Here is a 14567-nt window from a genome sequence, read left to right on the forward strand (position 1 = left end):
TTGTCCCTCGCCATTTGCAGGTGACTCTGGTTACCCCAACCTGTCATGGCTACTGACCCCAGTGAGGAATCCCAGGACAAGGGCAGAGGAATGCTACAATGAGGCCCATGGGCGAACACAGCGGATAATAGAGCGGACCTTCGGCCTCCTGAAGGCCAGGTTCAGGTGCCTACATGTGACAGGTGGATCCCTATTCTACTCACCAAAGAAGGTGTGCCAGATCATCATGGCCTGCTGTATGCTTCACAACTTAGCTTTGTGACGACAGGTGCCTTTTCTGCTGGAGGATTGTCCAGATGGCGGTGTTGTTGCAGCTGTAGAGCCTGTGGACAGTGAAAATGAGGAAGCAGAAGAAGAGGACATGGACAACAGGAACTCGGTGATCCTGCAATATTTCCAGTGAGACACGGGTAAGAGTACAAACCTGCCTACTACATGTACTTTAACACTACTACCTCTCTACTGTCTGTCGTTTTCACCCAGTGTATGGTCACTGAGTTGTCACTTTCCCTTACAATTTCACAGATGTGGGTCCCACTGTGTGACATCTGCTTTGATTCCTCATGGACTAGAGCTGTGTGATACAGGTATGTTGACACTACAATTGTAAGAGCATTTTGCCACAGTAAATGCTAATACACTATTCCGAAATCACAGACTGATTCCAGATTGTTTTGTGCTTCAAGGGTGTTTATTTAAGTGCTCAATATTGGAGAGGGTTGCAAAATGGTGAGGGTTGATGGTGGAGGACTGTCCATGGCAGAGTCCAGTCTATTAGTCTCACAGGTACTTTGCCCAAATGGGCATAGGAAGTGGAGCTGGGGCAGTTTAAGGATGGACAGGGTGACAAAGTGGGACATAGGGATGACATTCAGGGTGGTCTCATTTCTTGGCCGGGGTCTTGGCATTGTTCTCTGTCTTTGTCCTGGATCTCAGGGACCGTTTGCGGGGTGGTTCTCCCTCTGCAGGGGGTGGGGTGCTGGTGTGGTGGTCCTGTGGCGGTGCCTCCTGTCCACTAGCGCCGGCGGAGGTGGTGGGCAGTTCATCGTCCATGCTAGTGTCAGGAGCCCCTTGTAGTGCCACAGTGTCCCTCTTGGTGTTGAGTACTTCCTTCAGCACCCCTACAATGGTGCTCAGGGTGGAATTGATGGTTCTGAGGTCCTCCCTGAAGGCCAAATACTGTTCCTCCTGCAGGCGCTGGGTCTCCTGAAACTTGGCCAGTACCGTTGCCATCGTCTCCTGGGAGTGGTGGTAGGCTCCCATGATGGAGGAGAGGGCCTCGTGGAGAGTGAGTTCCCTGGGCCTGTCCTCCCCGTCGCACAGCAGCCCTCCCAGTTCCCCTGTGTTCCTGGGCCTCCGTCCCCTGGACCGTGTGCCCATTACCACTGCCCCCAGGTCCCTGTTGTTGTTGGGGTGGTGGGTTAGCCTGGGTTCCCTGTAGTGGTGGACACACTGCTGCTTGACGTGTCCTGGGGACAGAGGTATGGGCCCGCTGGGTGGGTGGTTTGCTGGTGTTTCCGGAGGGGGGAAGCTCTGTGGTGGCCTGTGACTGTGTAAGGGGAACCGACTGTCCAGAGGTCCCCAATGGGCCGGGCTGGTCATCTAGATCCAGTTGGACAGAACTGCTGTCATCACTGTGGGCCTCTTCTGTTGGTGGTGTGGACATGTGTGGACCCTTCTGTCCGGTGACGTTGGGTAGGGGTCCTGCAGGGGTATAAAAGGATGTTTATTACATCTGTGTGTGCCGTGGTGTGCAATGGGTGGGTGTCCGTGTACCCCAGTGCTTGCATTCCTGTGTAGGACCTTGTGTGATGATGGTTTAGGGGGGTGTATGGGTATGTGCAGTGGGCATGCTTTGGTGATGGGTGTCTATGCTTTGTTGTTGCATGCAGGGCTTGGTGATGGGATGTGTGGGTTGTGATAGTGGAACATTTGTGAGGAGTAGGAGTGATGGGGGTGAGGGTGAGGGTAGGGGTATGTGATGGCATGCAGGTAGAGTGGGGGATGTAATAGTTAAGATTTGACTTACCAGAGTCCATTCCTCCATCTACTCCTGCGAGTCTGCTAAACCGCCAGGTGGTGTCTTGAGACCACGGAACGCACCTTCCCCGTAGGTCGTTCCACCTCTTCCTGATGTCATCCCGATTTCTTGGGTGCTGTCCCACTGCGTTTACCCTGTCCACGATTCTTCGCCATAGCTCCATCTTCCTTGCAATGGAGGTGTGCCGCACCTGTGATCCGAATAGCTGTGGCTCTACCCGGACGATTTCCTCCACCATGACCCTGAGCTCCTCCTCCGAGAACCTGGGATGTCTTTGCCGTGCCATGGGGTGGTGTGGGTGATGTGTGGGGTGGTGTGTGTGGTGATAGGTGGGATGATATTTAGTTGTGTGCTGTGTGAGGTGCGTGGAAGTTCTGTGGGTGATGGTATTGTGTGCCTGTGGACGCTTGCTAGTTGTTTGTGGTGTCTCTCTCTGGCCTTTGTTCATGATTTTTGGTCGTAGGTGTTTGAGGGTGATGTGGGTGTGTGTTTTATATTGTACTGAGTGTGTGGGAGCGGTGTGCGTATGTGTATCAGGTGTGTGTATTTCGAATGGTCCAATGTGGCTGTGTTTTGTAAATGTGTGTGTATTTTGAGCGCAGTGGTGTGTACCGCCAATGGAATACCGCGGTTGAAAGACTGCTGTGTGGATTCATGTGTCGTGATAGTGTGGGCGTGTTTCTGTTGGCATGATGGTGGAGGATTTGTTTTCGCCAGTTTATTACTGACCTTTGCTGTGGCGGACTTGTGTGGGTGTCTGAATTTTGGAGGATTCCAAGCAGTGGGTCATAATGCCCGTGGCGGGATTTCGCAGCCGCGGCAGTGTGTTGGCGGTCTTCTGCACGGCGGTAAGCGGCTTTTACCGCCAATGTTGTAATGACCCCCATAGTTTTGTAATTGATACTTTTGAATTGTCCACGTTGTGTTTTGGGGCATTTCCTGTTGCGGGCACTAGGTCTATCCACACAAGTGAGGTAGCATTTTTATCAGGAGGTGTGGGGGAATGCTGGGTAGAAGGAAGTTTGAGACTCCCGTCAGATTCCAGAACTATTCAGCACTGAAAAGTGAGGAAAAAGTGATTTTGTTTTTTTTGCCAAATCTTGTGGTTTGATAAGGATTCTGGGAAACAGAACCTGGTAAGAGCACCATAAGTTACCACATCCTAGGTTCCCGTAGGTGTCTAGTTTTCAGAAATGTCCAGGTTTGCAAAGTTTCCTAGGTGCTGTATGAGCTAGAAGCCAAAATCCACAGCTGGGCACTTTGCAGAAAAGAGGTCAGTTTTCTTTTGGAAAATGTGATGTGTCCATGTTGTGTTTTGGGGCATTCACTGCCGCGGGCACTAGGCCTACCCACACCAAGTGATGTATTATTTTTATCAGGAGACTTGGGAGAATGCTGGGTGGAAGGAAATGTGTGGCTCCTCTCAGATTCCAGAACTTTCTGTCACTGAAATGTGAGGAAAAAGTGTTTTTTTTGCCACATTTTGGGTACCTAGAGTACTTGATGAACCTACAATCCCTATATATCCCCATACCAGAAGAGTCCAAAAGCTGTAACAGTATATTGTTTTCAAAAATCTGCCATAGATGGAAAAAGTTATAAAAGAAAACGTGGACAGAAATGGCTCTTTTTTACATCAATTTCAATATTTTTTTATTTTAGCTGTTACTTTCTGTAGGAAAACCTTGAAGAATCTGCACAAAACCGCTTGCTGAATTCAGAATTGTGTCTCCTTTTCAGAAATGTTTAGCTGTTCGGGATCCAGCATTGGTTTCATACCCATTTCTGTCACTAACTGGAAGGCGTTTTATGGCACAAAAATAGTAAAAATGGGCTCTGTCCCAGTAAAATGCCAAAATGGGTGTTGAAAAATGTGCGTTTCTGATTCAAGTCTACCTGTTCCTGAATGCTGGGAAGATGGTGATTTTGGCACCACAAACCCTTTGTTGCTGTCATTTTCAGGGGGAAAAAACACATGCTTTCTTCTGCAGCCCTTTTTTTCCCATTTTTTGAAAATAACAACATTTTAACTGTATTTTGGCTAATTTCTTGGTCTCCTCCAGGGTAACTCACAAACTCTGGGTACCTTTACAATCCCTAGGATGTTGGAAAAAAAGTGCGCAAACTTGGTGTGAATAGCTTATGTGGACAAAACGTTATGAGGGCCTAAGCGCGAACTGCCCCAAATAACCAAAAAAGGCTCAGCACAGGAGTGGAAAAGGCCTGGCAGCGAAGGGGTTAAAATATCTAAATAGAAAAGTGTGCTGTTACATGTGTTTATTCTATAAATATATATTTACTAATACTATCTATTACAAACATATAACCAACTATTTTGATTATGTTTCAAAACACCATCACTACTAAATTAAATAACACAAACTATTCCACTAATTGCAAATAGTTGTAAATACAATTTGAACAAATGATTTCACAGTACAATTATCAAATTAAATAGTCACACTCCAAAATAAGCCATTTTAGGAAAGTGTTAGACACTAAAGCAATGCCATTTACCTTTCCCACTCCAGTCTATATTAATTTGGTAAGATGTTGGGCACTAAAGGGGTGACATTTACTATTCCTACTCCAACCTTTATCAAGTTGGGGAAGGTGTTGTACACCAACGGGTGACAGTTACTATTCCCACTCCAACCTATACTAACTTGTAGAACTGGTGAGATACCAAAGGGCTTAAATTTACCCTTCCCACTCCAATCTATACCATTTTGAGGAAGGTGTTGAACACTGAAGGGGTGATATTTACTATTCTCACTCCCATCTATAACAATTTAGGGGAAGTGTTAGGCACTAAAAGGAAGACATTTACTATTCCCATCTAAACCCATTTGGAGAAGGTGCTGAATGCTAAAGGAGTGACACTTGCTATTCCCACTCCAATTTATTTCTATTTGGGGAAGCTTTGGGACAATTACAGGGTGATATTTTTTATTCACACTTCAAATTAAACCAATGTGTGGAAGATGTTAGACACTGAAGGGATGACATTTTCTGTACCCACTCCAACGTATACCATTTGGGGAAAGTGTTGGACACTAAAATGGTGACATTAACTATTCCCCCTGCAATCTATGCCAATTAGGAGAAGGAGTTGGTCACCAAAGTGGCAACATGTGCTATTCCTATTCCAATCTAACCTGATTGGGAGAAGATGTTGTACACTAAAGGGTGAAATATACTATTCCCATTCCAATCTAAAGCAATTTGGCAAAAGTGTTAGACACTAAAGGGGTGACATTTACTATTCTCACTCAAATCTATACCCATTTGGGCAACGTGTAGGGCACTGAAAGGGAGACATTTACTGTTACCACTTCAATTCAAACCAAATTAGGTAAAGTACCGGACACTAAAGGGGTAACGCACTATTTACAGTCCAATTTCTACCATTTTAGAGAAGGCATTGGACAATAAAGGGGACATTTACTATTCCCACTCCAATAAAAGTCAATTTGGGGAGGGACACTAAAAGGATGAAAAATACTATTGCAACTACAATCTAAAACAGCTTATGGAAGATGCCTCAGACTAAAAATGTTATCTACACAATCATTACTCAATACTCACACATAATTTTTCATCTAGGAAAAAACCTAAAATGTACTTTAAAGAGCACTAACGAAAACTACAAACCTATATAATCATATTTGAATATTAACTTATATTTTGATCACTATTAATAATTAACATATTGATTTAAATATTTGGTAAAATTCCTGAACTTTGAACCATAAAATAAAACTTAAAATCATAATCCAAAGTTAAACATAATAAAAATAAATAAATATGCAACCAGACTGTAGAATGGCATTATAATCTTCTACATGTAAAATGTAAACATATTTTAATTATGATTTGTTTTTCACAATCCCAGTGCTTTCTTTACAAAAATGAATGTTACTGTATTTTATTAAATTACATTGGTATATATATTAAAAATATATAATATAAACATGTACTTACATATTTACAATAAATCAATATGTATGCATTTATTACAAATATATATTTGCATTACTTATAAATTATCATCTATAAAAAGTATTAATGTAACAAAATACATTTTAAAATAGTTACAATATTAATTTTCCAATCATTAAAATAATTTACATTAAATATACATTAACATGCCCACTTTTTGAAAACTTCCCACCTTTTCCCCTAAAAACCCAATCTCCTGCTGCTAAAAATATAGATCCCTCATTTTTATACATTAATACAGCTAAAAACTAAAACTTCGACAATTTCATAATTAAACAATTATCTAAAAACACAAATAAAAAATCATAAACATATTGAATCAAACAAACTACAAGTTACATACCAAATAACACTTACATAAATATCAAATACAACAATCTTTTCTAAATCATTCTTTTAAAACAAAATTAAAAACAACACTCAAAACAATATTTTTACCTTCAATACTCTTGTCAGTGATATTTTTTACATCCCAATATTCTTGACGCAATATCTTTGTATCATATTTTTTATTCAATATTTTGTCGAAACATCCACTGAAGTTGTTCTTATCTCTTCTTCTTATGTTTCATTCCTCTTTCCCCACCAAGATTTAATCAGTCTCAAGTGCTGATAAAGCTTTGTAGCCTGAGGCAGTCCAGAGGAGGAGCTGGAAGCCAACTTCTGTGGCTTAGTCATGGGACAGCTCTCTCTCTAACAGATAAGTGGTAGTTCTTGACAAACTGAGGTGGGATGGTGAGCAAAAGAACAATGGATTGGAATGCTTCCTCAAGCATTTCCCAGTGGTTAGACTTATTGCAAGCATTCCTTCCAAAACAGTCAGGAAAGTCAAAAACACAACACAATAAAACTTTTACTCTGATTTCTAGAAATACAGAATGGTATAATGAACACAATTAAATCAAAACAATAACAATCCAATCAGAAGAATGAGAGATATAAATTTTGAAAGTTTATATTTAAAAATAGTGCCAGAAAAGTGCTAATCTCCAACCATAGTCATCTAGTTGTGCTTGACTGGTACCTGGGTGAGATTTAAGGCTGATCTCAATGGAGTAAGGGTTGGATACAAAAACCAGGTTCAACCAAGCAAAATTTTTACTGTCAGACTTGAAGTCTCTCAAATGGCAGTAAAAAATTCTCAGCAGGGTAAGGCAACAGGCTGTGGCCAACAAGGGCTGAATGACGGCAGGCAACATTTAAATGTTTCCCAGGCATAGTGGATCCAGAAAACGGCATCCCGCAGCCATCTACCCACCACATGCCATCCAGCAAATTACATTCAGCACATGCCCTTTGACCTCACACACCAAAGTATAATCTCAGCCACTGGTAATTAATAAGGGCTGCATCCCAATCCACTGTCTCACTGGAACCAAGCTTTACCCGGCTGATGAGCCCATAACTAGGGCGAAACCTGTTCTGTGTTCCTTGTGTTCTGGTTCAGCGAGGACTTGGCTTGGCTATTCGGGCTCAATTGTTCCAATTGGACCAGGGTCAAGACTGATTTGGATATAGCTGTGTCCAAACTGAAATGGCATGGTGTGAAAAATATTGATGGCTCAGGATGCGGCCAGAGTAATTACCAGTGGCTGAGATTAATTTAAGCATTTCATCCATCACTTTTTTGTATACTTTACTTTGACCTCACACATCACAAGCATTTAGGGACTCATTATGAGGTAAGCAGTCCTAGGACTGCCAGCCTTGCGGTGGCGGTTGGACCGCCGTAACTGTGGCAGTCCGACTGCCACATTACAACCATGGCAGGCGACCTGCCAGGAGACTGTCATCTCCACCGGGAACATTGTTCCCAAAGGAGTGAGGGCAGTTGGGGTTGTAACCAGCCAGTGCAGTGCTGAAATCAGCGTCACCTGGTTGATTGCAGCGTCACTTTCCATCAGCCTTTTCACAGTGGGGACCTCTCCCCCATGAAAAGGCTGGCAGAAAACCAGTGCACGGGCAGTGCAGGGCCCCCCTGCCCAGCACCCTTCGAATGCGCACTGTCTGCTTTGCAGACAGTGCACTTTATGATGGTGCTGGAGTGCTATGATATTGGCCTCAGCTCTCTTAAAGGAGCTCAGGCCAATGTCCTAGCACTGCTCCTGCTGGTCAGTCAGGCAGGAACGCGGATTGCAATGTTCCCGCCTGTCAGCCCTTGCGGGTACATTGTAATACGCTTCGGGAGGACATCACTGCCATGGCAGGAGAATCCTCCCGTGGCTTTGGCGATCTCATGGTGGGACCGCCAAATTCTTAATGAGGCCCTTAGTAAGATTTCACAGTGTTTTGTTGAGTCTAAAAAAATCCATGCACAAGGACTGTTTTAAGGCTCAAAGCTGGTCCTTCAAAGTCAAAAAAGCAGGTTCTATGTTCTAGTTTTAAATAAAGGAGACATTTGTTGAGAATCCTGCTGCATTCAGCACTCCTACTGACATGCTGAAGAGTCCAAAGTTTGTATTTGCTAGTCTTGCCTTGAAGCATTAAAATGGTGTCTAGTGTTTTGTCCTGTACTTTAGTAAACACCTTCAGGTGCTGGGAATATTCTTCTGGTCTAGTAACCAGAAAGTGATATTCACAATTGGCCACCGTTACAGTGTTTGCATGTAAAATGTCAATGCCTGTAAACATGTCCCTAACTTCGTGTGCTTAGCGCAGCAATATGCGACCACACATCTCAATGAGTTTACTACTTCTAAACATTTGTTTCTAGCTTCAATTAGAGATTACCAAATATATGCATGGGACATTTAACATATTAATAAGGACCCTGAACAAGGACATTAAATGAAATAAGACTGAAGAGGACTTACAGTTTGCTACCAATCCTTCAATGTGATAATCTGCCTATATGTGTGTTACTTCTTTCACATGTAAATGCAGGATTCTTTCTCCAATGAGTGGCAACTAGCACCATAAACCCCAGAGTAGCAGTTGTGTCAGGTTAAGTACAATGGCATCATATCAATTACACTTAATGGAATTCAATTAAGGGGTGTTTTTGAAAATATCACAGAATAAGGGCCCCATTACGAGTTCTGCAGATGGGAAGACTCATCCGCTGAGCATCCGACAGAGAGGTTTCTGACATACTGGTAACCTCCCCGCCGGCCCTATTCCAACTTTCCTGCTTTGCTGATGGGCAGAAACCTTGTCAGCCCAGTGGGAAAATGGTGGCAGCATTGTCACCAGCTCGTAATCGAGCCGGTGGCAATGCTGTTGCCCGCAGGGGACATCAGCACCCTCATAAAGCTTACTGTCTGCAAAGCAGACACTGCTTCATGAGGGTGCTGGGCAGAGGGACCCCTGCACCTGTTCTCCACCAACATTTTCATGAAAAGGCTGCCAGAGAACCAGGTCATAATCAGCAGGGCGGCGCTCACTGCAGCACCGCCCTGGCTGATTGCAATCTGCACCACCGTCAGCCCGTCGGGAACATTATTCTTGGCAGAGATGGTGGTCGTTTGGGGTCCGACCACCAAACTCTTAATTTGGCAGTGGCGGACATGACCGCCACCACGAGTCTGACTGTCTGTTGACCACCAGACTCATAATGAGGCCCTAAATCATTAAACACACCAACAATTCTAGTGTGAAAGACAGATTATGGCTCAATAAGGACTCATCCTTAAAGGACATTGGGCCAGATGTAGGAAGCCTTTTGCGCGTCACAAACTGCGAAAAACGCAGTTTGCGACGTGCAAAAGGCCAAACGCAATGCACAACCTCAAATTGCGAGTCGGTACCGACTCGCAATTTGAAGCTGCGACTCGCAAATAGGAAGGGGTGTTCCCTTCCTATTTGCGACCGCATCGCCATGCTGAGTTGCTTTGTGACCGCGAATGCGGTCGCAAACCAACTCGCAGTTACCATCCACTTGAAGAGGATGGTAACTCATTCGCAAAAGGGAAGGGGTCCCTATGGGACCCCTTCCCCTTTGTGAATGCCAAAGAAAATATTTTTTCAGAGCAGGCAGTGGTCCTATGGACCACTGCCTGCTCTGAAAAAAACGAAACCAAATGGTTTCGGAAGTTTTTCTTTTTGCAGCTCGTTTTCCCTTAAGGAAAAAGGGCTGCAAAAAGAAAAAAAAAACTGCTTTATTAAAAAAGCAGTCACAGACATGGTGGTCTGCTGTCTCCAGCAGGCCACCATCCCTGTGAGTGCATGGACTCACTATGGGGTCGCAAACTGCGACCCACCTCATTAATATTAATGAGGTGGGTCTTTGCGACCCCATAGCGAGTCGCAGAAGGTGTCTGAGACACCTTCCTGCATTTTGTTTTGCGAGTTGCAATTTGCGAGTCACTATGACTCGCAAATTGTAAGTCGCAATTACCTACATCTGGCCCATTGTCACTATTGTGAATAAAGTATAATTATCTGTGAGTTGTGCTGAAGTAAGTTTTGGGGAACTCTAAGCTTAAAGAAATCATTAGCAAGAATAATCCAGCAAAGATTAATCACTCTCAGAGGTTAAACAGAAAACAATACAATGAATTTGGGGCCGGGTAGAGAATAAAGCGCATTGGAGTCCTGGGCAAGGAATTTAAAAAGGCAAGTTCTCTTATTCCTGTTGCTTCAGATGCAGTAGCAGTAAAAATTTGGCTTATAGCAAGAACTGCTCTGCCATCAATTAATGATGCTCAAGATATCCTCAAGGAGTGATGATTCTAGTAGCACTATTTGTATGCTGAGTGTTGATGAATGTAAATTATAGGATCAAACCAGGTGATAAAATTGTAGGATGCTGGCCTGGTGTGTGGTGGGTACCTATGGTACTTATACCTTATACCAGGTCCAGGTATCCCCTCTTAGTGAAGTGTTGGCAGTCTCTAGAGGTAGCTGTGGATGAACAGCCAATGCTTATCTAGGAGACATGCAAACCTCATGCAATACCATTGTAGTCACACAGCACTTACACACATGAAAGAAAACACTCAAGCTGACCTTGAGTCCCCTTTCCACCAGCCTTTCCATTGTGGTTCAACCGCCATGGAAAGACTGGCGGGAAGGTAGTGCATGTGCCCCCCTGCCCAGCTCCCTGCTTTGCAGACATTGCGCATTCCAAGGGTGCTGGTGTGCTGTGGCATTGGCCTCAACTCCTTAGGGAAGACAAGACCAATAATGTACCTCTGTTCCCTTCCAGGCGTACCTGTGGGAATGTTGTAATATGATGTTCTCGCCGGTCAGCCCAGTGGGAACATAGAAATACGGCAGGGGTGAGGCAGCTGGGTTGAAGGCTGCTTAAATGGGTAGATAACCTAAAAAGCTTCCTCAATTAGGTACCTAGGGATAAGGCTTAATGGTCGAGGTCACCCTTTTAAAAAGGTTGAGGCATTAACGGTGATGAAAAATGCTTATATGTGCCTTCCAGTGCCTTCTTAGCAACCATTCAGGTCCAGATCCTTCGGCAATCTGTAAAGTGATAGCAAATTGATGCCAACCTTTTAATTTAAATCACGTTTATCCTCTTGGTTGGATCTTGTTCAGTCCCCTGCTATACTCTTCCAGATTCTGCCATGTATGACTCAGACTCAAATTCACCTAGAGTTCAACCTAACTCCCCAGGACTTTTCTCTTTATGCCTGATTTCTCTTGTTCTGTATGAAATCTGGTGAATTTGGGTCAATCAGACATCTTCTATGGTCTATAGTACAAGACAAGGAATCAGAAATGCATAATTTTTAACAGATGGCTATTAATGGATTGCTGCTAAAGACTTGGTGCATTCTCTATTTCCACCAAAAAAGTTAAGCAAAAACAACTACTTTATTTTCGAATTGGCCTTACTCCATTGAAAGCTTAAGGATGGAACTGTGGTTGGTGATCAGGATGCAATACGCACGGGCTGTCGCTCCTCGATGGACATTCTTCAGCATATTATTTGTGAGCGTACATCTCATATTGGCCCCAGGCACTTTTGACTAGTGCCAATTTTCAGATAGTTAAACATCAGATCTTGAAAGGTGGTCATAGATGAATGCTTAAAGTGAGACCCTTGACAATTCTCCGCAAGAATCTGAAAATTTGTGAAGTCTGTTTCAATGATGCTGAACAGCAGAGCACTCTAGTGCTTGCACTTTATTCTTGGGCATTTGTATTTTTGTATTCCTCTGCTACAGTTCACCGGAGGATCACAAGGTTGGATTTCCACTGTTATTTCCATGATTGTGTAAGTATTTACAGCTCACTTTTAATGAATTTTGAAGAAATTCAGGTTTTTATTATTTTTAGCGTTTTAGCGTTTGGGCATGCAACGATTTATGATGTGTTCACTTTTATTTCAGCAGTTTTGTATGAGGAGGCAGGGCTACTAGGTACATAGCACAATTGCACTTTAAGTGTTCATAATGTGTGATGCTCACACTTTTATTACCTAGCCACACCACAATTGAGTTCTAAAAACACTGTGAATGTCTATGGAATCCTTCCCCACTGCTCCTGCTCTTATGGAAATGGGGGCCATTACTTCTGTTAGCCTCTATGCCCGACTTTTCATGATGTGCCTGTCTTACCCTGTTAGAAATAGGGTCTCTAGTTGGGAGAGGTATACACCCTTGTCCAAGTAGGGACCACAATCCTAGTCAGAGTAAGTCACACACAATCCAAATTATCCTGTGCCCACCCCCTGGTAGCTTGGCACTGAGCAGTCAGGCTGAGATTTGAAGGCAATGTGTAAAGTATTTGTGAAATAAATCATGCAATATCAGAGTGAAAACACCACAAAAATACACCAAATATGGTTAGAGAAATATAAGATATTTATCTGAGTAAATTTATGTCAAAACGATCAAGATTTGATAAGCACAAGTTGAAATATCACTTTTGCAATGATAAAAAGAGTTTTAAGTCTCTAAAAAATCACAAAGTACCTGATATGTGCCAAAATTACACGCACGGCGACTGCAGAGGAGGAGATGCGTGGAAAAAGGAAGTTGTGCATTGGATTTCCAGACGAGCACAGACAATGTGTTGATTCTTCCCACGCTGCAAGGGCTTTGCGTCGATTACCGGCGCACACTCTTCTCACTGTGATCCGGAGGCTTATGACGCCCAGGGACATTGCAGGACGAAGCCACAGGTGCTGTGTCGATCCGGTGGGTGATGCGTCAGAGCTTCTGTCGCATGACAGACACTGAGTCGATTCCTCATGCAGGAAGTCGGGCTGCGTTATTCCGGCTCGGCGATACATCAATCCGGTGGCCTGTGTGGCGAAGTTCCGGTCACAACGCTGGCGCTGCATCGACCTCCACTCAGGCTGTGTCGTTCTGGGACGGCGGTGCGGAAATTCTTTCACCGCCAGACAGGCTGTGCTTCGATTCCAGCATCGTGTTTTGGCGCACAAGGAGTTCCTTTGAAATTAAGAAGTCTTTTTGGCCCTGATACTTCAGGAACAGGAGGCAAGCTCAATCCAAGCCCTTGGAGAGCACTTCTCAGCAGAGCAAGAGGCCAGCAAGGCAGCAGGGCAACAGCAAGGCAGCAGTCCTTCACAGCAAAGCAGTCCAGGTGAGTCCTTTGGGCACCCAGGCAGCTCCTCTTGGCTGGTTGCAGGATCTGGTTTAGAGTGTCTGTCCCAGGAAGTGTCTGAGTTGGCAGGGTCAGGGACCCAGTTTACATACCCAAAAGTACCTTTGAAGTGGGGGAAACGACAAAGAGTGGTTTTGAAGTGCACAAGGTCCCCTATAAGTACAGGTCAGTCTGCCAGGGTCCCAGTAGGGGGTTTGGCAGTCCTTTGTGCGAGGGCAGGCCCGAGCCTTTGAAATATGTGTCAAGCCTCTCCATCCTTCCAGTTCAGGAAGACCCATTCAGTATGCAGATGTGTGCAAGTGTGACTGAGCATCCTGTGTTTGTGGTTGTCTGGGTGAAATGCACAAGGGAGCTGTCAACCAGCCCAGACGTGGATTAGAGACAGGCTATGAGGCACAGATGGATTTTAAGTGCAGAGAAATGCTCACTTTCTAAAAGTGGCATTTCTAAAATGGTAATATAAAATCCAACCTCACCAGTAAGTTGGATTTTGTATTACCATTCTGGCCATAATAAATATGACCTGTTTACCCCTTACTGATCAGAATCTACCACTCACACAGTATATGAGGGTAGCCCTAATGGTATCCTACAAAAGGAGCAGGCCTCACAGCAGTGGAAAAGGAATTTAGGAGTTTTCCACTACCAGGACATGTAAAACACACAGGTATATGTCCTGCCTTTTACCTACACAGCACCCTGCCTGCCTTATGGGTTATCTAGGGCCTACCTTGGGGGGTTCCTATATGTAGAAAAAGGGGGTTTAAGGCTTGGCAAGTACTTTTAAATGCCAAGTCGAAGTGGAAGTGAAACTGCACACACATGCCTTGCAATGGCAGGCCGGAGACATGGTTAAGGGGCTACTTATGTGGGTGGCACAACCCGTGCTGCATTCCCACTAGTAGCATTACATCTAAAGGCCCCGGACACATGCCGTGGACTTTACTAGTCACTTACAAGTAGATCAAATGTGCCAATTGAGCATGAACCAATGTTA

Source organism: Pleurodeles waltl, chromosome 9 (genome assembly GCF_031143425.1).
Source record: "Pleurodeles waltl isolate 20211129_DDA chromosome 9, aPleWal1.hap1.20221129, whole genome shotgun sequence".
Classification (NCBI taxonomy): domain Eukaryota; kingdom Metazoa; phylum Chordata; class Amphibia; order Caudata; family Salamandridae; genus Pleurodeles; species Pleurodeles waltl.